At 47.0% G+C, this 12,685-nt stretch overlaps 1 protein-coding gene across 2 annotated transcripts in view; it reads right to left on the reverse strand.

The window, feature by feature from the left end:
- Positions 1-12,685, reverse strand: part of SLC39A11 (solute carrier family 39 member 11) — a 328,560-nt gene that overhangs the window by 157,745 nt on the left and 158,130 nt on the right. The gene's annotated exons all lie outside the window — the stretch shown is intronic.

Consider the following 12,685-nt stretch of genomic DNA (forward strand, 5'->3'; position numbering starts at 1 on the left):
TTTAAAGACTTTATTTATTCATGAGAGACACAGAGAGAGAGAAGCAGAGGGAGAAGACTCGATCCTTGGTCTCCAGGATCACGCCCTGGGCCAAAGGCAGCGCTAAACCACTGAACCACCCGGGCTGCCCCTCTCGTACTTTCTATTAGAATGACCGATTCCATAATCTTCCTCATTTGCCAAACCAGGAACGTGGGAGCAAGTGTCAGTGCAGAAAGCCCATGGAATCCACTCTGAAAAACCCTGTTCCAGGAGGACTCAAGCAAAGGAAATCCACAGACAGGCACTGCGTGAGTGAGTGCCTAAGGGAAGCGACAAGGAGCTGTGCTTGCCCAGGGGATCACCTGCTGTACCTTTGCTTATAAGGTTCCTGAATCCAGGCCAAAGCATCTGAGCTGGAACAGAACATCTGACCCACACAGAGCTGCCTGGCACATCTTCCCGAAACCATAAACCACCTGAAGCGGCAGGTTCTCATCTCCCCGCCAAAATCCGTCCCACTTTATGCCACTGCAGCCCCGAGCCTACAGAGAAGTCAGGTCTGGGCTCAGCCAAACTGTAGAACTGCCTGTGCCAGAAGCAGGTAGCAGGGGAGGGCTGTCCAGAAAGCAGTGTGCCTGCTGCCATGGCAACTCATGATCAACCAGGGATGGGGAAGAAGGTGCTCTGCTAATTGAAACTCAGGCAACATTTTAGCATAAGCCCCAAGGAAGTTAATAATGCTCAGCTAGATTTTTCTCTTGTCCTCTTTCCCTTCTGTCTTTTCATGTCATCAAGTGGCTTTAAACCATCCCCTTCCCCTCAAAAAGAAAATCACATGCATAGGCAAGACTTCTGATAAACCAGGAGCCGAATCCCCCTCCCCTACCTTATACTCAAGGAGAACCTAAGAACCTGGTTCTCTTCCTTTAATAGCCTATCCATCTCAAAGGAAATCGTTTACCCAAAAGATTCTTAGGCTTGCACTTGGCTTCACCATCCCCACCTCACTGAGGCACCCAGGACAAATATTCTCACACTACAATATGACTAAGAGTCCCCCAGGGAACTTCACCAGCCCTTCCTGAGAGAGTTGATTCAGGCAAATCAGGAGCAAAACACAAACATCTACATTTTTTTCCCCTCTGGTGCCCCAGGGAATCCTGATGGCAACACATCACAGTCCACCCTTGAGAGATGTGAGAAATGTGGACCACCGATTTGGGCTTCTCCTATAGATCTGTCTTTTATAAGGCAGGCTGAGCTCAGCTACGTCTCATTGTCAAAGTTGTGGAAACGTCAATCACAAGTTTTGAAAGAGATAGGAGTTCGTGAAGCTCCGGGAAGGGACCCTGGAGAGGCACTGCCTGTTGCTGGGCAGAGGCTGAACCGCCTGGGATCTGCTGAAGCCCTGGAGACAGAACACAAGCACAATTGTGCAAATTTACATTTCTCCTAGAGCTATGTCTGCTTCCAGCAAGATTAAAGATTAAGATAAAACCAAAGTCTCCTTCCACAATGCCTAGAAATGACAGATGAAATAGGCAAAAGGGTTTAAATGCACACTTGAGCTTGCAACAAAGAAAGGGGATCATTCATGATAAGGAACCTATAAACTGGAGCGGAAACACCAAAACTGGTTCAGATGCTGCCTAGGGATTATTAACAAGGTCCCACGGACAGGTTCTGGGTGTGACTGTCCACATGGGGCAGACAAAGATGAGGCTTTCTGCCCCATGAGAAGGAGGTGAAATTCTATGAATGCAAGAGTCACGAAATTCTGTCCCTAGGTAGAAGAGGAGGGACTAGAAAAAAAAAAAAATCCATCCAACAGCACAGAGAGACAAAAAGGATGATTATATGCTTCTGCTTGGTTTCTGGAGGAAAAAAAAATGCTTGAAGAACAAAAAACATGGGCTTTCACCTCAAACAGCTCAGAATTTCTAGCTTCTGCATGGGCTGGAAAATCCCAACCTGGGTGTGACTGTAAATATCGGTTCCAGGCTAAAATCTCTATAAAGGGGTCTTACAGAAACAGATGCAAACCCCCACTGACAGGCTCTCCCATGATCTGGGGCCCTGGGAATCCTTTGAGGAAAAGCATACTCCACTAGAGAAGTACTGATCTAAAAAGTGACAGGAGAAAATGATACACCATAAATGGAGTCTGTGGACATACAAAGAAGCAGAAACACAGCTTTATACAACAGACGTACCGTGGAAAATATAATATTAAATATGCCTTATGTCTGCACAAAAACCTGCACAAGGATATTTATAGCAGCCTTATTCATTATTGCCAAAACTTGGGAGTGTCTGAGATGACCTTGAACAGGTAAATGAATAAATAGCCAGATGTTAGTACATCCAGACACTGGAATATTATTTAACACTGAAAAGAAATGAGCTATCAAGCCATGAAAAGACACGAATAAACCTTAAATGCGTATCACTTAAGTGAAAGAAGTCAATAATGAAAGGACTATATGTGAACACAGACTGTATATGTTCATCCATATGACATTCCAGAAAAGGCAAAACTACGGAGACAATCAAGAGATGAGTGGTTGTCAGGGTAGGAGGAGGACAGGGACGAGGGAGGAGTGGATAGGTGGAGCACAAAGTATTTTTAAGGTGGTAGAAATACTCTACGTGATGCTATAATGGTAGATATATGTCATTATACATTTGTCTAAAACCAAAGAACGTACAACACCAACAGAGAGCCCTAGTGTAAACTGTGGACTCTGGGTGGTAGTGATGCGTCCACGGAGATTCTTCAAATGGAACAAACACAGCTCTCTGGTTGGGGGTGTTGATCATGGGGGAGGCTGTGCATGAATGAGGGCAGAGTACACGGGGAATCTGAACCCTCTGTTGGTTTTTGCAATGAGCCTAAAACTGCTCTAAAAAATAAAGTCTAAAGGTTTGGGTTTGTTTTTGTTTTTGTTTTTGTTTTTTTAATATACAACAATAAGGGGCACCTGGATGGCTCGGTTGGTTGAGTGTCTGACTCTTGGTTTTGGCTCAGGTCATGATCTCATGGGTCATGAGATCAAGCCCCGAATCAGGCTCCTCACTCAGCAGGGAGTCTCCTTGAGATTTTCTCCCTCTCCCCCTCTCCCCATGTGCTCTCTCTCTGAAATAAATAAAGAGGTTCTTAAAGAAAACCACAACAATAACAATAATAAATAGTAGCTAATTTGGAGGTATCCAAAAAAAAGAACTAAAAAATATTATAAAAATGACAATATGCAAGATGCCACATGGGGTAAACCAACTTAAAGCATTCCAGGGTCCTAAAAGACTGCTAGGGAGGAGAGGAGAGATATTGGTCAATTTTGAACATCATTAAGTCTACTATGCATGTTAAAACATTAAAAGTAGTCCCAAAAAAGAAACTGAATTTAAAACTCCCAAACAAATAAAGGGTGAGGAAAAAAAGAGGAAGTCATGTAGAAAAGTCAATAAGCCCAATAAAGCACAAAAGAGGGGAGAAGATAGTTGATCAATAGAAAGAACAATATAAAACATGGAGAAGTATTATCAGCCTTGGATAAGGCGAGCACGACATCCACAGCACATCTCCAAAGTGCACAGCCTTGGGGGTGCTGGCTTAAGTGTATATGCGCACGCGTACACATATACACACCTTAGCAGCAAGATGATATTACTGATAAAGACTATTGAAGGGGATCAGAATAAGCCACCCCAAAATATACAATTTTGGCATAAGGATTATTTTGCACTTAAGGGAACTGAGAAACAGCAGATGCAGGAACAACTCTCTGCTTCTCCCCTTTGCGTAAAGGCAGGGCATAAATCGCCCTTTGTGACGGTGTCTCCCATTCCAGTACCAGAAAGAGAACTCCAGAGAGGACTAGAGTCTACCTAGATAATCCTCCTCTACTGTTAGTTTCCTTATATATTTTCTTCCTACAATGCATGGCCCCTAGAAGCTTGTATCTTTTTTTCCTTTATCTAGCCATTTTTCTGCAATGAGTTACCCTTCATCAAAACCGTATATAAAGTCTCAATCCTAAGCACTGCTTGGGGTTTTCACATTTTCCTGTGGAGCCCTTGTGCATGTAAAATTAAAATTTGTATGCTTTTCTCCTGTTAGTCTGTCTTTTGTACGTTTAATTCACAGGCCCCAGGCACTCAACATAAGCGTGTAGAGGTAAAGTTGTTTTTTCTCCCCCCCCATACTATTAAATTATCAAAGAATAAATAATCCCAGTTCCAGGCTAACTATTCCAGAGAACTAATGGGGGGACAAAAAGAAGGACAACAATGCAACGCTGGATGATACTGGTATAACCTTAATATTCAAACCCAGAGAAATAAAACATAAATATAAATTTTAAGCCATGCCTACTTAAGAACATAGATGCAAACTACTGTGGATAAAAAGAGACTATCTGCGGCATGGGGAGGAGGCCTGTTCACCCTGGTGGGGCTCGGGGGGCTGTAGCTGCCCCCCACCTCTCCCTGCCTCTCACCCCTCAATCAAATGATCTTAAACCACACACACAAAAAAGAGGCTACCTTTAGTATCTATCAAAAGGTATCTACCAAAAATCTATAATGAATATATTAAAGGTGGGGAAAAAAAAGTGAGGCACCTGGTTAGCTCAGTCAGTTAAGCTTGAACCTTCACCTCAGGTCATGATCCCAGGGCCCTAGGATCCAGGTCTGCATCCAGCTCCCTGCTCAGCAGGGAGTCTGCTTCTCCCTCTCCCTCTCCCCCTTCCCCTTGCTCAAGCTCTCTCTCTCTCAAATAAGTAAATAAAATCTTTAAAAAAGTAGAAAAGTTCTCTTTAGCATTCTAGGCAGAATTCTAAACATAGCACCCCTCCCCCTGGTGCGCACCTTTTGCATAATCCCTGGGACTGTGAACACAACGGATCTCAGTCCTGTGATTACAAAAAAATGGACCTTAAAATAGGGAAGATCAGCTAGGTAGCCTGCTCATCACATGAGCTCTTTAAAAGAGAGAGTTTTCTCCAGCTCGTTCCAAAAGAGGAGGCCGGCGATTTCTCTGGGGACAGGCTCAGAAATGTGCACGTGAAGTGGGCATCCCCAAGTAAATGAGTCCCGGCGTTGCCATCCCCAAGCGGTAGCAGAGAAAGGAACAAGGAAGCACCACCCAGCATTTGCTCTGGTGTTTGTCAAGATGCCTGTTTGAAGGGATCTGGGAAGCATCAGGTTTTTATAGGAGAGAAATAATAACTTTTCCTCCACGCTCCTAGGTTCTGTAGCTGGGGCCTAGAGCTTAAAAATAGACAAAAGACAGGTTGACAAGAGAAAAACAGTTTATTAACATGTGCAGCACATACATATGTAAGTGAAGCTCGGTGATGAGTAACTCAAAGGGGTGATTAGAACTTGGGGCTTATGGAGCATCATAACAAAGAGGAACAGATCTGTAGAAAAGTGACAAGACAAAGGAAAGCGCAATTTGCATTTAAGGGTGACAGACAGATGGTGGGGGGCGCCTGGGTGGCTCAGTTGGTTAAGCCGCTGCCTCTGACTTGGGTCATTGATCTCAGGTCCCGGGATTAAGCCCTGAGTTGGGCTTGTCAGGCTTCTTGGCCAGCGGGGAGTCTGCTTCTCTCTCTCTCTCTCTGCCCCTCCCCACTGCTCCTTTCTTTCTCTCTCTCTCTTAAATAAATAAAAGCTTTTTTTTAAAAAAAAAAATGCAAGCCTGGGATTCCCTCCTCAGAGAATCTGGTACTGTCAGCCAGTGACAGGTTCATTTTTCTGAAGCGCATTTTTAAAAACTGATTTTAACACAAAAAGAGTGGAGAGAAGAAAAGAAAATGGTGTGTAATCCCACTGCCCAGATAATCCCTGATGACATTTAAAAGCATGAAAGTAACACAGATGCGTGGTTAGAAATGCAAACAGGAAGGGTTGAGATGAAAACCAGGAGCCTCCCTCCCCCGCCCCAAATGTCTCTTTCCAAGGTAAGCAGCCATCACAGATTCTAATGTATTCTTCCAGAAAAAAATACCACATTAATACCAGGACATAATATGTCCTTTCCAACAGTTCCTTTTTTTTTTTTTCACTGAAAAGGAATAATATTGTTTCCAGTTTTGTAGTTTGCTTTTGTTTATGATACCCTATAGATTTTTCTATATCCGCATTTTAAAAACCTACCCTGTTCATGTAAATTGGTTAATAATCTATTTTTTTAAAGATTTTATTTATTTATTCATGAGAGACACACAGAGAGAGACAGAGAGACAGAGAGAGAGAGAGAGAGAGAGAGAGAGAAGCAGAGACACAGGCAGAGGGAGACGCAGGCTCCATGCAGGGAGCCTGACGTGGGACTTGATCCTGGGGCCCCGGGGTCACACCCCAGGTTGAAGGCGCTGAGCCACCCAGGCTGCCTTGTAAATTGGTTTAAAGCAGAGAAGCGATCACATTTTTCAATCAGGATTTATGATGATTCTGATGGGGCAGTGGGGGTAGGTGGGGGGAGGCGGTCGGTCAGCAGCCCACACTGAGAAATCGGGTCTGGGAAGACAGGTGTGTTCGTGTGAAACTCTCTGGTTGTGGTGTCCGTCCCTGCAGAGGCCTTGGAGATGCCCTCCACCCCGCCTCGGCAAGCAGGACCTCGGAATCCCTCTGAACACCCTGCATTTACACAATGCCCGTGTGCATCCTGTAACAGGGCAACTGGGTAAATACTCCCACCCAGACTTGGTTTATCCACCTGCAAGGGTCTCAGGATAATTGCCTGGGGGCCAGGCAGCACCCGGCAGGAAATTATTCTTGGCTTTACCTCTGAAAATGGTGTGCCCGGTGGGGTGGGGGTGGGGGGGTGAGTGATTCACTCATCTGCAAAGCCCCATGGGTAGATCTCCAACTCAACACTCACCCGGTTTCAACCTTGGCTCCAGGCCAAAGCAAAGGGAGCGGGTGAGAGATTGGTCCCACGTGGCTTCAGATGCTCTCCAGATGCACAGGGACCCCTCTCCCCCTACTCCTTTGGCTGCACTCTCCTGCAGATTTTTGGCTGACCGTTAAGTGGCTCCAAAGATAATGCCGCCGAGAGGCCTGAAGCATCGTCCTCCAGCCTCCCTTGTCTTTTTTTTTTTCTCCCTTGTCTTTTAATTAGAAAAGTTTTGCCTGCTAATGAGCCTATGCTGTCCATCACCTAATTATCTCTGAAAATCCTCAGCGACCCCTCTTCCCTGGCTGCAGCCATGGCACCTGTCCCTGGGAGATCTACAGGGGGACAGGACCAGCGATGCCCGAGGATGGTGCTTTTGCTCCTGTCCCAGTGCCTGGGAAGGCAGGTGGTCGCACCCAGGAGACAGAATCCTGAGGGGGAAGGGAGCTGGCAGTCGAGATCTCCATCCCACCTGCATCCTCTGGGGGTGCCTTCACCCCACGCAGGAGAGCCTGAGGTAGGCGTGCTCTACTCTCCCCACCAGAGATGGTCAAGGGCACCAGGCAGGGACAACTCACCCACTCTGCCAGAGTCTCAGCCTCAACTGTTCTATTGAACGGTGGACACAATGACCCAGGAGCCGTGGGGGAGCCCTTAACTGGCTAGGGCACAGCTGAGAAAGCAGGCTTGCAGGGTGAAGAACGCAGATGGAAAGCAGAAAGGACAGACCTTGGCAGGGAAGCAGGGAGGAATGAATAGACATGTGCCATCGGCTTCCCACTTCCTAATTCCAGTGTCCCCAGAGGCCCGGCTGATCCCCTCACCCTGGATTCTGTGTCCTTAAAATGCACTCTCTCCTCTTCCTCTAGCTCCTCTGAAGTGGGCTTCCCTCCCCTTCGCCACAAGCTCCTTCCTGGATCAAGACAAAACCGCAGTTATGATAAAGTCTTGACAGCTGTCGGCCGAACAAGAGAACAGTAGGTTGGAAATAACCACTGAAATGTTTGCCCAGGGAAAGCAAGCCTCTGGGATCAGAGAGCACGGACGAATTTTGCTCCAAAGCAAAGAGACGAGTCCAGAGTTCACTCTGCATTCTCTGCTGCATGCAAGGCCTCATGCAACCTCTCCTCACTGTCTCCCACCCCAGACCCAAGCAGTTCCCTCTTGCAATGGTGGGAAAGCTACTGCCCCCCCCTCCCTGCCCCCAGCAAGGCTGGATACTCAGCAGATGACAGCTCAGCACCCATTTGCAAGGCTGTCCCAGGGATGCTGAACAAAGCTCAGGCACCCGGAGAAAGTGGGGATACCCCGCTCATGGTAATTCAAGGTCCTATAAATTTTGCAGGTGCAGGGGTTGATAGAGGAGCCAAAAGTTACCAGTCCAGAGAGAAAGTTTACTTTCACCTGCAAAATTTCTGTATTCTGGACAGCTCCACCCCACCCCTTCCCCAGGAGAAAGAGCCCCAACCAGGGTCTCCCGCCAAATATAGACAAAGCAAGGAGGACACAGATTGCAGAGTTTGAGGCTCCATCACTTCTAGTTCTTTTCCCTGAAAACATGGCCTAATCATTTTATACCTCCAATAAAGCTGAGGAATGTTATAGTGGCTACACATTGAGTACACAGCGGGGAGGGGAAGAAAGGGAACCTCACGACCAAAAAAAAAAAAAAAAAAAACAAAAAAAAAAAACCCAGGCGGGCAAATATATCTCAAGCAGGATTGGAGATAAACACAGAGAGCAAATGACCATGGAGAGAGGAAAGAAAGAGACAGAGGCTATTTTGAGATGGAAAAGCTGCTCCAAGGAGAGTGGATGCCGAGCTAACATTTCAAGGGTGGGGGGGAAGTCACAGGGAATGTAATTAAGTGAACTGTATATATTCTTTTAAATCCTGTTCGCATTAATGCTGTAAATATTCTACTGAATTCATCATTATTGAATTTGCCAGCAAAGCTGTAGGGCAAAACTCCAGCCCAGAGTTTAATTACACCCAGGCAGAGCAGAGCATTTTTCATGTCCCTGAGAGCTGCCAGACGAGAAAGATGTAGTTTTATTAACGGCCCACCTTTCTGGACATAGCCGCCACCACCCCCAGGACTACACAGGGGGGCAGAGGGATCCTGGAAACCACCCCCACCGCCACCACCCCGAGGCTTTCCACCATATGCCAGTGAACTTGCAAAGCGAGCCGGAGATTGATGGGAAAGCTATTCAAATCCAGTGATGGCAAATGCTCTCCGATCCATTCTTCCTTCTTTTGCTCATTTTCCACCAGAGTGTGCATGCACACGTGCACACACACACACACACACACACACACACGCACACGCACCCTCACCGCCAGGCATGTGTCTATTGTCCTGCATTCACGCAGTTCTTAATGATTACCCAGTTTGTGCGTGTCCATTAATTCATGATCATCCTGCAGTCAAGGCTCCCGCCCTAACTCCTGTCCTCCCTTTTCCTTGGAGCACTTTCCAGGCTTCCTTTATATTAGTGCCTCCTCCTGTGTGGGTCAAAGTTAAACTTGGAATTGTTGCTTTTTTTTCTCTTTATACATCATCTCATGCTGTCATGGCCCCAAACATCCAGATCTCTGGGTGGAAATAAAGGTTGGATTAAGACGGTCGAGAAAGGAATAAATGAAGAGCAGCTGTGGAACATTCACGGAGGGGTGGGGGCAGCAGCCTTGTGCTTCCTCTCAGGGGGCTGACGACCCCCGACCCCAAAACCAAAGTCAAGCAGAGAAGAGCCAAGAGAGCTTATTAAGTTCCAAACGTTTGACTGCATTTGTTAGAATATAGTGCCAGTGGGGCTGTAATCACAGAAACTTAGAGCCTACAGGGATCTTTTTAATTTCCCTGCACCCACAGACAGGAAATAAGCCCCTGGATGCCCCCACTGGGCCCCCAGCACATTCCAGGTCTTCAGTGATGAGGTGAGCTAAGACAAAACAAGGCGTGTGAGTTAATGCTCCATCTGGTTTAGGAAAAAAAAAACTAATTAAGCACCATCTAAAGATTGAAGCATCCCCATCTCAATAAGGAAGCCTCCCCACCTCAATAAGGAAGCCTCCCCACCATAATAAGGAAGCCTCCCCATCCCAGAAAGGAAGCCTCCCCACCACACTATGGAAGCCTCCCCACCACACTAAGGAAGCCTCCCCATCCCAGTAAGGAGCTTCCCCATCCCAGTAAGGAAGCCTCCCCATCCCAGTAAGGAAGCCTCCCCACCACACTATGGAAGCCTCCCCACCACACTAAGGAAGCCTCCCCATCCCAGTAAGGAGCTTCCCCATCCCAGTAAGGAAGCCTCCCCATCCCAGTAAGGAAGCCTCCCCACCACACTATGGAAGCCTCCCCACCACACTAAGGAAGCCTCCCCATCCCAGTAAGGAGCTTCCCCATCCCAGTAAGGAAGCCTCCCCACCACACTATGGAAGCCTCCCCACCACACTAAGGAAGCCTCCCCACCACACTAAGGAAGGCTCCCCATCCCAGTAAGGAGCTTCCCCATCCCAGTAAGGAAGCCTCCCCATCCCAGTAAGGAGCTTCCCTATCCCAGTAAGGAAGCATCCCCATCTCAGTAAGGAAGCCTCCCCACCACAGTAAGGAAGCCTCCCCACCACACTAAGGAAGCCTCCCCATCCCAGTAAGGAGCTTCCCTATCCCAGTAAGGAAGCATCCCCATCCCAGTAAGGGAGCATCCCCATCCCACTAAGGAAGCCTCCCCATCCCAGTAAGGAAGCCTTTCAATCATAATAAGATTGAAAGACTGAAAAGCATCGAAAGATGGATTGAAAAGCAACCCCAACTCAGTAAAGAAGAGCAGTAACAGGTCTTTCAAAGACAATTGTATTCATCTGAGAAAGTCATGCCAGTCTTGAGTTCTATTGAGAAAAAAAGCTGGTGCCAGGTGAGAGGAGTGATTTTGAAGGAAGATGCTAGAAAAGGCTTCAAGACCATCGGCTGCACCTTTCAAATCGAAGCACCTCGCTCTGGTCCTCTCATGTGGGCCTGCTTCCATTCCCCCCTTACCACGTCCAGCACTGCTTCGTGACCACCTTTCCCACTGGGTCTCTGAATGGAAGCCCATGAGCCAAAATTATGGGTGGCTTTACACTCGGGCCCGTTTCTCCGATTCTTTTGATGGGTAGGCAATTAGACCCTCTGATGCAATTATTTTCACTCTTGCTCATGTCACATTGAAATGGGGAAGAAGAGGTCCAAAAACCTTTCCTTTGTGATATGCTCATGATGCCCAATTGAAATGCATCAATTATTTTCCCCCACTTATTCACGAGAGATAATTGGAATGGAAAAATATCTGCAGCTAGGCAAGAGGGGAAAAATTGCAGGTAATTTTCGGTGACAGGGCTTGTTCTAGCCCCTGGACTCAGATGCCCCTATTGGGAGCCTGTCAGATGCACTTGATGGAGTCATGACGGATCGGGACCGAGCCCTGAGACAAGCGTGCTTTATTCTGGCTTCGTGGCAGCCTCGTGTATTCATGCCAAGGACCAGTGATTGAACCATCTTCATTTTGAAAATGGCACAAGGGGATCCCTCCCCTCCAGAACCAGGGCCCCTCGTGGCAACAAATGATAGTCTTAGAGACACATTCACTCCATCACGCCTCTGCTGCCAGCTTCTGCCCCTACTATGGAAAGTGTTCTTGACACTCCTCTCAGAAATTATAGGAAAATGACAGCCAGTTAGTATATTTTCTTTGCATATTTCAGAAAGATACACACACTCCCCAGGCCCCAGGGGTCTTCTTGCTATTTGAACATGCCAAAATTGCTCCTACCTCAGGGCCTTTGCTTCTGCTTTGCCCTCTCGATCTGGTATTCTCTTCCTCCAGGCATCTCTATGGCTTGTCTCCTTACCTCCCACTGGCCCTTATCCACAGACCACCTTTGTGGTGAACAATCTCAATATTCATTTAAAACATCAGCACTCCCTAGCATCCTCTTTCTTACTTTCTTTTTCTCTAAAAGGCACTCATGCTATGGAGTTCCTACATGATGTACCTTTTTACTTCGTCACTACATGCCCCCCACCCAGCCCCATTGCAAACACAAGCTCTAGGAGGGTGTCAGGGGTTGTCAATTTGTTTAGGGCTATATCCCCAATACTTGACACAGAGACGCTCAGTGAATAATTACTGAATAAATCAAAGATGAATGGATATTAAAACAAAGGGAGAAATCTTCAAAATAATAATAATGGAAATAAATTCAACTTTCTTCAGGTAATTGTCAGGAGAAGTAAGCTCCAAAGTGCAACGTCATGCTTTGCAACTAGTGGACAGAAGACAGTCTGGCCCTCCAGCCTGGGTCTGTACGTATTCTTCAGGACTCAGTAGAGAGTTGTCTATGAAACATTTCATACGCATCTGATATGTAGTTTGTCAAATGTGACTCGCTGCTCATAAGCCAGGAGTAAAGCAAGTATGACAAACAACTGCCTGGCCATTTATCTGAGGTTCTTCTCCCAGTGTATTCAGTAGAAAAGGGGAAAAGAACAGGAACTTAACGGCCACGAACAGCTGGCAAGCACGGACAGGAGGCAGGTGCTTGCCCTCCATACCGATGAACCCAACCACATTTTCCAAACAATTGAGATGGTAGGATGGTGACTTTCTGCTGAAGGCCTGCACCGGGGGCACAGCCAGAAGTTGATGACGTTCACCACAGAGAGCCCTGGGGAGAAGGAAATTGGGGCTCTAGCCAATGAACAGAGGCAGAGGAGCTGGATTCTGGGTGGGATGCTGTTTCCAGGAATCCTCTACGGGAGA

The sequence above is a fragment of the Nyctereutes procyonoides genome, unplaced genomic scaffold (assembly GCF_905146905.1).
Source record: "Nyctereutes procyonoides isolate TBG_1078 unplaced genomic scaffold, NYPRO_anot_genome, whole genome shotgun sequence".
In the NCBI taxonomy this organism is placed as follows: Eukaryota; Metazoa; Chordata; class Mammalia; order Carnivora; family Canidae; genus Nyctereutes; species Nyctereutes procyonoides.